Source organism: Rhipicephalus microplus, chromosome 3 (genome assembly GCF_043290135.1).
Source record: "Rhipicephalus microplus isolate Deutch F79 chromosome 3, USDA_Rmic, whole genome shotgun sequence".
Taxonomy (NCBI): domain Eukaryota; kingdom Metazoa; phylum Arthropoda; class Arachnida; order Ixodida; family Ixodidae; genus Rhipicephalus; species Rhipicephalus microplus.
In genome coordinates this window covers 2,924,323-2,938,525 of record NC_134702.1, presented here as the reverse complement: position 1 = coordinate 2,938,525, position 14,203 = coordinate 2,924,323, and the positions used below count along the sequence as shown (strand labels likewise).

The 14,203-nt window shown below is 46.9% G+C and overlaps 1 protein-coding gene across 3 annotated transcripts in view; it reads right to left on the bottom strand.

Moving 5' to 3' along the window:
- LOC119184222 (neprilysin-1) overlaps positions 1-14,203 on the bottom strand; it is a 246,194-nt gene that overhangs the window by 188,098 nt on the left and 43,893 nt on the right. The gene's annotated exons all lie outside the window — the stretch shown is intronic.

Below are 14,203 nucleotides of genomic sequence, written 5' to 3'. Positions count from 1 at the left end.
TGGAGACCCTTTTCTCTCTAGAGGAACTACAAGCGGCCTTGACGGCATGCAAACGATCTTCATCGCCTGGTCCGGATGGGGTCACGTACATGGCTCTTTGCAACCTCGGAGAAGCAGCTCGACGGGCCCTTCTATCCGTGTACAACGACTCGTGGAGCAGCGGATTTATCACTCATTCATGGAAATCCAGCCGCCTCGTCCCTGTGCTTAAACCAGGTAAATCTCCTCTGCACTTGACCTCTTATCGCCCCATCGCGCTTACCAGCTGTTTCGGGAAAGTGATGGAGAGGATGATTTTGACTCGCCTAGAGTGGTACCTGGAGCGCCACGAGGTATACCCTCATGCTATGACGGGCTTTCGGCGTGGGCGGTCCGCAATTGATAACGTTATAGACCTGGTCTCATCTGTTCAGCTTCAAAAAAGACTGAAACGTTTATCTGCGGCGTTGTTCTTGGACGTGAAAGGTGCATACGATAACATATCACATGAAGCCATTCTGGATGTCATGGAAAATGTTGGATTAGGGGGCCGGGTTTACCAATGGATCCACAGCTATCTGAAAGGCAGAACTTTCTTTGTACAGACGGAGAATGGCACAACAACGCACCGTTGCAACCGTCGACGTGTGCCTCAAGGCGGTGTTCTTAGCCCCACACTTTTCAATCTAGCGCTACTCGGCCTGGTTGACGCACTTCCAGAATCTGTCCATCTATCAATATATGCAGATGACATCTGCATCTGGGCGTCAGGCGTAACACGCCTTCATTTGCGTGCCCGGCTTCAGAGAGCGGCTACAATAGCGACAAAGTACCTGGAAGAACGGGGACTAGAGCTGTCATCAGAGAAATAAATGCTCGCTTATAGCATTCACGCATAAGGCTATGAGCCCGTATGTTATGAAAATCAACGGACACACGATCAACTACGTGAAGACCCACCAATTCCACGGAGTCATAGTTGATCACGACCTCTCCTGGAGCCCTCACATCGCCCACATGGAAACTAAACTCACCATGATCACCCACGTACTGAGGTTTCTTGCTGGAAAACGTGGGGTGCATCGGTACGACCAATGCTCCAACTCTACACTGTTCTGTTCCTCGGTTATATGCGATACAGCTTACCCATGCTTTCCGGGATCCGAAGAACAAACTTGCGCGTCCTCCAGTCGATCCGAGCCCAAGCCCTGAGAATATGCCTTGGTCTCCCGAGATGCGCGTCTACAGCAGCGACAGTCATCATTGGGCGTGATTATCCAGTCAACGCATACATCCGCGTAGACGCTTTGAGAATGCGCATAAGACATTTCGCTCGGCTTCCATCTCATCACCTCGCCTCACTTCGAACTTCCAGGCCCCACTCAGTGTTCAGCGCAACTGTAGCTCAGCATTGCGCAGTGCTTCCATTGCACTTCACGCATGCAGCACAGCCGCCGATACCATTATGGTGCCTACACCCACTCAAAGCCCTTCTTACAATTCCTGGCATCCAAAATAAGAAAACGTCGTCGTATCTAGCCCTGAAACAGGCCACATTACTTTTCCTGCAAGAGAAGCACAACGGACGCCTTCACATTTACACGGATGGCTTGGTGTATTCAGCAAGCTCTGCAGGGGCGGTGGTTATTCCCGCGAGGCACATCACAATTAAATTCATGACATCGCATTTGACGTCGTCGACAGCTGCAAAACTTGCAGCCATTCGTGCAGCTCTGGAGTTTATAGTGAAAGAACCTTCGGGAATTTGGTCGATCTTCTCGGACTCGAAGGCATATCTTCAATGTCTTATATCACTCTTTCGCCATGGACCTAATGAACAGTTAGTAGCTGAAATAAGGCTTCTTTATCACCAAGCAACCGAAAAACAGCACAGCATAGTGTATCAGTGGATACCAGGTCATTGCGGTATATATGGCAATGACCGCGCAGATGAGGCCGCTAGATCTGCGCACGATGGTACCCAATACACAGCCATCCCGTTCTCAAGAACCGACGCAGCTACAAGACTTCGTTCGCTTGCACGTGACCTCACACTGGTACAGTGGAACTCAACAGACTTCACAAACGCGCGCCTGCATAACTTGGATCCCGATCTGCAGCTTCGTCTTCCCCCAAGGATATCTCGAGCTGAGAAGACTCTTCTATGCCGCCTGTGGCTTGGAGTGTCCTTCACGAACACATAATCTTATCTTATTGGGATGGCCAGCTCTCCTACATGCACTTACTGCAGTTGCGAAGAAACCATCGCGCACCTTCTGTGTGAGTGCACCCATTTCAACGCGCAAAGACAAGAACTCACTGCAGCTCTGGATAGACTAGACGATCGGCCTTTGTCGAAACAAATGATTCTGGGTCATTGGCCGAGCCCATCCTCAGCCCAGAAGGCTTTGAAAGCTTTCTGCGCTTTTTGCGGACAACTGACCTCAGAGACAGACTTTAGTGTCTTATACTCTTTGATGTTGCCTTTCCTCTGTCGCAATTTTTTCGTAATTTCTCCCTCTCTTCGCAACATTTCTTTTTAACATCTTTCATTACCCTCACCCCTTTCCCCAGCACAGGGTAGCCAGCCGGTCTAAGAACTGGCTAACTGTCTTTCCGCTTAAACTTTCTTCCTTCCTTCTTCCTTCCTGACCTTTACTGTTGCTTTAATTCTATCAACTATTATCTTTGTAAATAGTTTGTAGAGAACAGACAGTAAGCTTATCAGCCTGTAATTTTCCAGTCCTTGACGTCTCCAGTCTTATAGATTAAAATAATGTTGGCGTTTTTCCAAGATTCTGGTTCCCGTGAAGACGCACTTCGTCTCTTCACGGCAAGGGTGCCTGGATTTTCGAAGCTTCTCCTCTGAACGTAGCACAGCCAACAAAGAGCGAGATCCTTCCCAGCGTAACTCGGCACTGCGTCATCTTTTCCGTCGAGCTGGTTCTAGATTTTGCTCGGCCTTTATCCTAGACTATTAGGGCCGAAAATTTGGAGTGGCGCTACGTGGCGGATGATGTGGCACGGACTCTTCGACGCGAGCCACGGCGCAACTACATAATGATGCGCTCGCTTCGTGCGCTGTCCCAATGTTTGCGTTCGCTCTTTCCTCGTCTGTAGCTGAACATGAATGAAGAAAACAGATTTAGAAATGTTTCAGGTGAAACAATAAAAAGCTAACTTTTCTTCTGCACAGTTACGCGCTCGGTCGTGCAGCAATGTGAGATGAGTGATACGGTCTGTGTCGCTCTGCGGACCCCGATGACGTATTTCACTCGTAGTGACGACAGCCGCCTTCTGACGTGAGTGAAAATCAAAAACACGCTTCTGTTTGGATACGGCAAACTCATTCACACAAAATCATTTGATTTTGAGCAGGAGTTGAGAAACCATATACCCATTATAAGGTTGAGATGTGCATGCGTGATTCTTTTCGGGGATATCAGGGCGTGTGCTGCCGCAGAATCATTTGTACCGGCGTACTCCACGTATCTACGGACAGCACTTTCACAAGTGCATCAATCCCCGCGCCTTCCGTGCAGCATCGAGTACCGCAACTGGGAGGCGCTCGCCCTGGAATAGCGCCGTCGCAGTTGTGTGTTTTCTCGTGTACTTGCTCACTCAACACGTTTTTTAGTTTCATGTTTTTCTCGCAATAACTTTGAAGTTCTAATTGACCAAAATTATTTAGGTAAAGTTTGGTTGAGGTTAGGTGTGGGAATTCCTATTGCGGTCAGATTCTGTCATCGTGCAGAATCGTAGCAACGATGCAGTCGCGCTCCGATCTACCAGTTTATATAGCCACCTCATATGTTAAATTTCCTTGCAGCTGATTACCTCTTGGTGAATATGACGTGCGCGACCAGTAGTCGCCTCATCGAAGCGAAGGTTGTTTAGTTATTACATGGGTCCAGACGCCTATAGGTCGAAAACTTTTTTCGAAGTTGGGGGAGGGCAGCTATTTGAGATGGTCATTTTTCTCTCTGCATGGAGAAAAACTTCGGCGGATAGGAGACAGGCCCAGTGAGTAATCCCCTGGTTACGCCGCTGCTTGGGCCACGTCCATGAGTGCGCCATAGAAAGTGTTCATTTCGACTTTCGAGCGTTTGTATTGAAGTCGCGGCTATCAGTGGTGCTCCCACGTAAAGCTCCCATTAGCGTTTGTTACGCGGCGGTAGAACACTCGAGCATTTTTTGCAAATCATAGTATATCACTTCATATTTCCTGGCGACTGCTGAAAAGGAACCTGTACATATGATGCCAGTGAACAAAAATATCTCATTATTTCCAAAATTGTTGTGTATGCGACAGTATTAGTTTGTTTGTTTGACGAATATGTTACGTGAGTGCTTCTGACAGTCATATTCATGGAATGTTTCTTGCTGGAGAAAGCGCAGTTCTGTCAAATCATTTAGATCATTCGCAGATGCAGGCGTAACTTGCACGGTAAAGCACAATGTCTTTAGTGAATTGAAAACTTTTCAGTTTAATTTCTCATACTTCGCCACAGACACGTTCTAATCCTGGATTCTATGCCTAATTGAAATAATGTTAGTTGCACTTAGCATATTCTTTAGCACCTACTATTTGGCCTACGCGATAAAAACAACGAACGTCATCTTCTGCATCACCATGTTCACAATTAATCTTCCGTTTGGACGGGAGCCTGCCTATTTTAAGCTAAATTATGGAAACTTCTTACAGCTTTGAAAACTGTCACTGTATATAAAACCTCGCACCTTGTATTTAGAGAAATTTGCGTCACAAAATTGAGGATTAATCACCAACGTATCGCTAAAGAGCGTGTACACATAGGGCGCCGAAAAAGGTGACAAGCGCCGGAGGAGCAGGCGAGTCTATGCCGTGACGTCACATGGCCACGACCGCAGCGACGCCAGTGTTCGTTCTCGGAGCTAATAGTCAGCAGGGCGGCAGCCGTTTCGATGAGGGGAGGAGGCCCTCGCGCGGCGTCGTCAGTAAAGTCCCGGGATCTTGAAAGTAGCAACACTGTCCTCCATAACGATAGTTATAGCGCGAGAACAGAACTACGACAAAGAGACAAAAAGGACACTCTTTGTCGTCGTTCTGTTCTCGCACTATAACTATCGTCATGTCATACCAACTAGCTCAAACTGCCACACTCTCTTCCACTCGCGTGTTTTTGTCTTCGGATTTCTCCTGCAGCGCACGGCGGGCCCATTTTGAAATCTTGTCAAACAACGCCAACGGCTTCCCTGCGAACGCAGGAGGATCCTTGTTATTTGGTGTCTCCAAACTGCCCCCCCCCCCCTTTTTTTTGCTTTCCTACTATCAAGTTCGTTTCACACACACGAACGTTGAGGTTTTCTTCGTCAAAATTTGCTGTGCACCAGCTAGGTCCTCCGACGGTTGGTGCTGAGCATTTTTCGTACGATCGCACTGGCTTCCAATGACCCCGGTATTCAAATGAGGCTGATACTGTAGTACGCTGCTTCTTTCTTCCGCTGCTATCGCAATTATTAGAGCAGCTACAACTGCGCAAAGTATAACCACAGCAGAGGAGGAAAATCGCCTGGTGCGGCGAGGTAGCACTGAGCAATGTCTAACCCCTGTTCATCAATATGGCTAACTCACTCTGAGAAATGAAGGCCAAGCCCCGTAAGCGCGAAAATGTAAGCGGCAGCGATGCCATGGGCGACGAAACAAGACGTCTGCGCGACGTGTCACCTGGTCGTTTTCGCAGGATAACTCGGTTTTTCAGATTTGGAAAACCATCGGCCAGATGTGCTGTGCTTAAGCAGCCTTTAAGAGAACTATGCACTAAGGCGAGAAATCAGACAAGGAGCCACTTTGCCTTTAGCATCCTCAACTTAATCGTGTTCTTTCGCAGACCTAGGCTGTGCACGTTTATTCTTTTTCGTCATCCTCCCGCCCAAGGAGTTGCAGGCTATCTGTAGATCATAGAGCTTCTGTACTGGTCGCCGCACAATGTTGCCTTGTTGTGTCTTGATTCAACAGGCCCGTACTACACCGTCTTGACCGGGAACATCTTCTACCACACGGCCAAGATGCACCTTGAAACAAATGACTGCTCGACAAGAAGTATGTCATGCATTTTAAGGTCCTTGCTAATACGCGACAAATACCGATCAAGGGCTCGCAGCTGCAGCAGATACTCATTTCTCAATTGTGTCCACCGGTGATCAAGCAGTTGCCGACGATGCCTCAAATTCTTCAAAAGGTCGCTCGTTGTTGCTTGTTCACATCTAGCTTCATAATCGGAGCTATGTGGCCCTGAAGAAGCAATCAATGAACATCCCACCAGAAAATGGGCGGGGTATATTGGCGTAGGTTCTCCTGTGTGAAGAAACTGGGTCGTCCATTCACACGTTGGTGAGATGCTTTTTGTCGGAAGAAAGATATCGGTCTGGTTCAGTAGGCCAAGTCGAAGTAGGCTGATCTGGCGATCTAGGACCCTTGCACCTGTCCCTTTTGTCCAGAAAGTCATTGAGAGATGGTGAAGCTGATGTATGAAACGATGCGTCAAGTGCGCTCTGCTTTGCAGTCAGTGATTATTGCGTCACTTTTCTGTGGGGGTATACCGTAGACATGTAGGCTCTCAAAAACATCTTCGAAAACTACCTCCGGGGTTTTGAGCAAACGATATTCAATTACTAGCGCATCGTATCGCTGAAGCTTCAGTTTAGAAAAAGCCTTTTACCTTGCTTCAGTAGTCGAGTGAGTGGTTTATCATATTTGTCTTCATTCAGCGGCGGTTCAACTGCACACATCCCAAGCGAATTGCCTGTTGTAGCGCGGAGTGAGCCGAGACTCTTGAAATGGATAAAGTCACTTTGGTCCATGACGCAACTTTCCTCGAGTTTTCCAGAAGACTGTGATTTCTCTGATGTCACTTCGTCGTCAGGATAGGTACTCACGTGTAGTGCAGAGATGATCAAATTCGCATTGCTTGCGGTAAATAGCGCTTGCTGGGTTTGTCCTTGGAAAGTCCATCTAGATAGTGAATTCATAGCAACCAAACCATCTGTATCTGTGCTGCACACGCATTTGCCAGTCAATATCTACCAGGGGTTATCTGACTCGATGAGTAGAGACAACCCGGGTTCAGCCTCAGCTCCGAAAAAGTGTGGTTCACCAGCGATGAATTTCTCTTCAACTCGCAGCTATCATGAATTTCTTGCCGTCGAATGGTGTACAGACGTCGTAGCAAATAACAACAATGTGATGGCTTGTACAATGAAGACTTGAGAGCTATGCTGGCTGCGAAGAGCCACTTCAACAACCTTCAGCCTTTTGCGCTCTGGAAGTTGTCGTTCTTCCAAAAACGTTGAATGTGATTCTGCTCTCCCAAACGATCCTGAGTCGTAGCTTAGTGGCGAGATCTTCCTTGATAAATGATCGTTGACTGCCACCGTCCAAGATACCTCTCATGTATCGGCAGATATTGTTGTGACCTGCCCAAGCATGGAATGTTTGAATGTATACTCCGTTGTCAGTCTTAGATAGAATGCACGATCACTCATTATGTCCGAGTACAGCGTTGGCTGACACAAATGCTGTCATGCTGTCAGATGTTAGCGTACCTTCTTCCCTCTTATAGTTTGGGTCACACATGCTTGAGGCGTGTCTGCCATGGCAACGCAAACAAGTGAGCTTCACATGGCACAACCGCGCATGGTGACCTCGGGATGTACACCTGAAGCAACTATTGTCCTTGCTTAGCTGTTGCTTTTTCGAGTTGAGAGAAATGTCGCAGTCACAAGTACGGGGGCCATGCTTATCTGATCCGCAAAAGAAGCATTCCCCACGTTTCGCCCCAGTAGTGTTATACAACACTGATGCGGTATTTCAGTCTCCAAACTTTTCAACATGTTTTTTCTTTCACTCTCTTGACGTTGTAAGGCACTGCTCTAGGCTTTTTAATTCCACCCTTGTGAAATGGAGCAGGTCATTCAGCTGGCCTTCTCAAGACGCGACAGTGCCTGTTGCGACATATGTAGGTCCTGACACGGGAGTACTTCATAATGTCTCTCTCCATTTTTCGTGAACTTACGCCATGAAAATGTCTACCGGCAAGCCGTTGCGCAGGATAGAGACTAGCATTCAGAAAACCTGAGTATCGGTACGTTTAAAGCTTTCTGGCAGTGAATATGCAGCTGCGTTGCATCGTACAACTTGCGAAGACCTCTTACATTGTCTCCCGACATGACGTGAGGATGGTTTCTCAAGGCTGACAGGTGCTACTATTCTATTTTCTTGTGGTCCCCGAACCTCTCCTTCATAATTTTGACTGCGTGCGCGTAGCATGATTCTGAGGTTGGTAGCCTCGCGATAGATGCGGCCGCTTCTCCAACAAGGCTATTACGTAAGTAGTAAAAATTTATTGTCGGGGACAATCTCTCGTTACGATGAACCGTCTGCTCAATTTGTTCCCAAAATCCTCTCCAATTGTGAATGTCGCCGTTAAATGTCGGAAGGCTGAGCTTAGGCAGTCGTAAGCCGGAAAAAGTTCCCGCGTTAAGTCCTGACTTTACAGTCATTATCTGAACATCAGCTTCAGTCGTAGTGATTGTCTGAGCTGACTGATAATGCTGCTTTCGGCTGGCTAATAACACGCTTTAGAGCGGCGATCTGACAGCGTAATTCAGCGAGCATGCGTATCGCTTTGTCGTTATACTCTGCCGCAGTACTATATTCTGCCTCAAGGTTGTCGTCAGGAATGTGCTCTTTAAGAACGGCATTGATGCTTGTTAGTTCCAGATTACTCGCGTGGAGGCGGTCGAGAATACCTGTGAGCTTAGCGATGTCGGCGTTGGGATCGTTGATCAATGTTCGGGCTTAGTGTTCTGTGTGCGCGTCGAGCTGCCCGCTTGGCCTTGAGACGATCCATGATGCAAGCTTTTCGGCTGCGAGTAGGCAGGCGTCCGGCTCCTGATCCAGTAACAATCGGCGAATCACTAGTTGGTCTGGCGACGTGGACGAGTAGAAGATAATCGTGCGTAGAAAGGGAGACGTTCCACACCGGGTTTTCGACCCCACAAATGTAAAAAAAAATATGTGCTAACGCGAGAAATGAGACAAGGAGCCATCTTTTCCTTCGCATCCTCAACTTCATCGTCTTTTCTGCGCACGTTTATTCTTCTTCTTCAGAACCAATAGCAAGACAGCGGAACCGGATTACATCAATGCTATATTGCCGGTTATCTCGCGACCAAGTGACGTGTGCACAACGATAAAAAAACGTTACGTTTACGCACGTCCATAAACTAACTGCTTCCAGGCATTAATCAGCACCTCGTGTCCTTCATGCAACAACACACTTAATTTTTACAATGCATACCGCTGACTACGCGGCATTTCTCGGCACGAGTAGACGGCCTCATGTCAGCAACAGTAGAATTCGCTGGCCCTGTTCGCGCAAAGATAATCTACGTCACGTCGCGTGCATTTTCGCGCTTATAAAGTTTCGCCTTCACGTGTGCAAGTCATGTATACCATTACCGCAAATCTATCAAGGAGGATGGTGCCACCGAGGTGATCTTTGTCGTTAGGATAATGAATTACATATTAGAGTTTGAGAATTGCGGCTCCAAGGAGGTTGTAACCCAGGAAGCCTGCGACGCGCCAGGGCGCATGCGCAGAACACAAGCCAATGTTGGGCTCTTGCGTTCGTGCTGACCCAAGGCCCAAAACCTTTTCGTTCCGCACAACCAAAGCTGTGGGGGTGTAAGAAATACACACAGCTGCGCAGAAAAACAGTTTCAGATATATTAGGTGCCTTAAAATTGACTGGGTTGACTAAAATTTGCGTTTGTTTAGTGTATGTTGATTGATTGATATGTGGGGTTTAACGTCTTAAAACCACCATGTGATTATGAGGGACGCCGTAGTGGAGGGCTCCGGAAATTTCGACCACCTGGGGTTCTTTAACGTGCACCCAAATCTGAGCACACAGGCCTACAACATTTCCGCCTCCATCGGAAATGCAGCCGCCAAAGCCGAGATTTGAACCCTCGACCTGCGGGTCAGCAGCACCTTAGCCACTAGACCACCGTGGTGGGCTTCGCGGCTGTGCCACCACACAGGCCGCTAACCCGTTCCTCCTGATCATGCAGGTTTTTGCCCACATTATCGCCGACCTGCTACTGCCTGCCTTGCTGGCTGTATCGTCTGCCACCCCGGGAAGCCGCCTACCTGCTACCAACGAAGGTGAACATTTTGTTTGCCCCCTCCCTGGCACCCATGCTTCGGGATCTTCGGCAGCGCCACCCCTCCTTCCGTGGATCGTCGAGATAAATCCAGCCACCCTATCGCCGTCGACAACATCCCCTGCGCAGCCTATAAAGCAGCAGCCACCATCCAGCGCGCACTGTGGGCTTCGCGGCTGTGCCACCACACAGGCCGCTAACCCGTTCCTCCTGATCATGCAGGTTGGTAGTTCGTATCCCACGTCTACTAAAAACTCAAGTAACTACTGTTTGGTGCAGCTGCCGAGCCCACGGTGCTGCTGCTTGCTTGTTACCGAATGTGTGAATGTCGTACGTGCCTTGCTCTTGCTATCGGGAGATGTAGAGACGAACCCCGGGCCAGATATACTCGCTGAGCTGAAAAAGTTGTCGCAGAGCCAGTCGGCAATATTATCTGAGATGCAGGGTCTTAAATCCCAGATAGCCACCACAAACCAGACTGTCACTGATCTTGGAAATCGTATTGCTGACTTGGAAAATCACTGCCAAAATCTTCTAACCCTTCGAGCGGAAGTAGATGCAATAAATACTAATACCACTGAGCTAACGCACCGTGTGTACGACATAGACGGGCGTCTCGATGTCATCGAGAACCGTTCCCGGCGTGACAATCTAATATTCTACAATCTCCCTTACACTAATCCTAAGGAAACATACACTCAGTCAGAAGAAATAATAATCCAGCACTGCCTTGAACGACTTCAACTCACAATCGAACCGAAAGACATAGAGCGTGCACACCACCTAGGGCGGCACACCAATAACAACAAACGGCCTATAATAGTGAAATTTTCGTCTTTCAAAACTAAAGAATCTATCCTTTCAAACGGCCCAAAACTAAAAGTTAGCAACTTTAGCATTGGCGAAGATTTCCCACACCCTGTTAGAATAGCCCGAAAAGAGCTAGTTGCTTTCGCTAGGAGCAAATCCGTGCCATTTTCACTGCGCTTCCAAACTTTGCACATCGGCTCTAAGCGATACATTTACGACCACGAAGCAGGAATTCTCAAAAAAAAAAAAAAACATAGGGATCAGTACGCCGACGGCAAGCGCGCCAACAGCCACGTACAAGCACTAAAGCTAAGCTTTCGCTTTCGGTAATTTATACTAACATCCGCAGTTTTCTTCCTAAGCGCGTGCCCCTGTCTAATCTATTAAAATCATCTGGCAGTAGTATACTTTCATTGACCGAAACGTGGCTTACTGACGACATTTCGGATACGGAGGCTCTGGCTGACTTGCCGCACTTTAATCTTTTTCGTCATGACCGCAAGAACGCACGTGGTGGGGGAGTACTCATCGCCACTAGCAAAAAGCTATCTTGCTCCCTTATTAACATTCCTTCACAACTTGAAATATTATGGGTATTGTACCGTGCCCCACCCGAAACAGTATTACTTGGCGTATGCTACAGGCCCCCTCGCTCTGATCCAAATTTCGCCCGCGAACTGAATGAAGTGCTGTCCACGCTTACTAATAAACACCCATCCGCACATATCCTCCTCTATGGCGACTTTAATTTACCGAATATTGACTGGATAAACGAAACACAACTAATTACAGGAAATGCCGAAGCAAGAGAATTTGTCGATGTTTGTCTGAACTTTAACCTTACGCAACTGGTGTCGGAACCAACTCGTGTAACTTGTGAATCTTCGAACATTTTAGATCTTATACTAACAAACAGCCCCGAAAGCTTAGAATCTATCTCCTACCTACGTGAAATAGTGATCATAAAGTCATTCATACTACATTAAACTTCATCCCTAAAACACGCCACATTTCCAGCAAAACAATTCATATGTACAACAAAGGTGACCATGAAGCAATCAATAATGAACTGCGAGATTTCCTGCCTGAGTTTGAATCCAGTTTCGATTCCAGATCTCTTAACAGTAACTGGTTAGTCTTTAGGGACAAAATATTCGAGTTAACTAATACATATATCCCAAAGATGAACTTACCTGCTAATCAAAATAAACCATGGTTTTCGAAACTTTTAATTAGGCAGGAAAATAAAAAGAAACGTCTCTTTCGTACTGCGAAACGTAATGGTACTGCGTGCGCATGGGAGAAGTACTATGCTGCAGAAGACGCATTTTATGCTGCAATTCGAAGTGCAAAACAGACGTTTTATCGCATTGACTTACCTAAAATTCTAACAGATAACCCTCGAAAGTTCTGGGAAGTTATAAACCCGCAACCGCCGCGCGAAATAACGCTTACTGACCAATATGGTGAAGAAGTTAGCGACGGTGATTGCGCCGACGTTTTTAACATCGCGTTCTGCTCTGTGTTCACAAAAGAAGCCGATTCGCCACTTCCCTTGCCACCTACTACGACGTTACCGATAATGACTCCAGTGGAATTTTCTATTGCTGCAATTTCGTCCCTTATCGACAGACTTAAACTTTTATCATCGGCTGGCGTTGACAACATTAACTCTAAACTGTTAAAAAACACTAAACAAATTATTGCAGTGTATTTGTCGATGCTGTTTTCATTGTCGCTTAAAACAGGAATGCTGCCAGAAGACTGGAAAGTGGCAAAGGTCATTCCGGTCCACAAATCAGGTAACAAACAGTCACCCCTAAATTACCGCCCCATTTCACTAACCAGCGTCTCATGCAAAATCATGGAACACGTCATATACACTCATATAATAAACTTTCTGGACGCTAACATTTTTTTTCATTCTTCCCAGCATGGATTTCGTAAATCTTTATCTTGTGAAACACAACTAGCTATATTTACTCATGATTTGCACGCTAATCTTGACCGTAACTTCCAGACTGATGCAATCTTTCTAGACTTCGCTAAAGCTTTTGATAAGGTACCACACAAACGCCTGTTACTAAAACTTGCCCAGTTGAATCTGCACCCCAAAATTCTTGCATGGATTTCAGAATTTCTTGCTAACCGTTCCCAGTTTGTCGATATTAGAAATAAACATTCTAGCTCCCTCCCGGTAACATCGGGAGTCCCCCAAGGTTCCGTCCTCGGACCCCTTCTGTTTCTAATATATATTAACGATTTACCCATGCATGTATCTTCTCATATCCGCATGTTTGCCGACGATTGTGTTCTATACCGCAAAATTACTAACCCCTCTGATCAAACTGCGCTCCAAAATGACCTTCATCGTGTACAGCAATGGTGCGACCTGTGGTTGATGGAGCTTAACCCCTTTAAATGCAAACTCGTTTCTTTTCAACGCCAGCATAATCCCTTGCATTTTTCTTACGTAATAGCTAACTCTACTCTTTAACAAATTAAATCCTATAAATACCTAGGCGTCACCTTATCCAGTGATCTTTCATGGCGCACGCATATCACGAACGTCATATCATCAGCGAACCGAACTCTGGGTTTTTTGAAGCGTCATTTGCGTCATGCCCCACCTGACATCAAACTTCTCGCCTATAAATCTTTAATCCGAACTAAACTAGAATATGCAGCTCCCATATGGAGCCCGCACCAGGTATACTTGATAAATGAATTAGAGTCTGTGCAAAACCGCGCCACTAGGTTCATACATTCTTCATATTCATATATAACATAAGCATATCATCCCTTAAACGTGAAACTGGTCTTTCGAATCTTTCAGTGCGCCGCCGCATTACCAGCCTTTGTTTGCTACACAAGTTCTTTCACAGCCCTCTTAATCAAGCACCCTACATTGTTCCACCGACGCGCATATCTCAACGCACTGCCCACACGTTCCAAATTGTCCATCCACATGCTCGCACTACTACTTTTTCTGCCTCTTTTTTCCCCCGTGTAGCAGTGGACTGGAATGGCCTTCCCTGTGACGTTCCAGCCATCACGTGTCCATCAACATTTAAAGAGAAGGTCACCGCGCACATTTCCATTTGAAAACCTGTGTACATATATCTGCAACCCACCCCTTATGTAATACCCCTACATGGGGATCTTTAAGGTATTAAAGTGATGTGATGTGGCGGGGCTGTTTGGT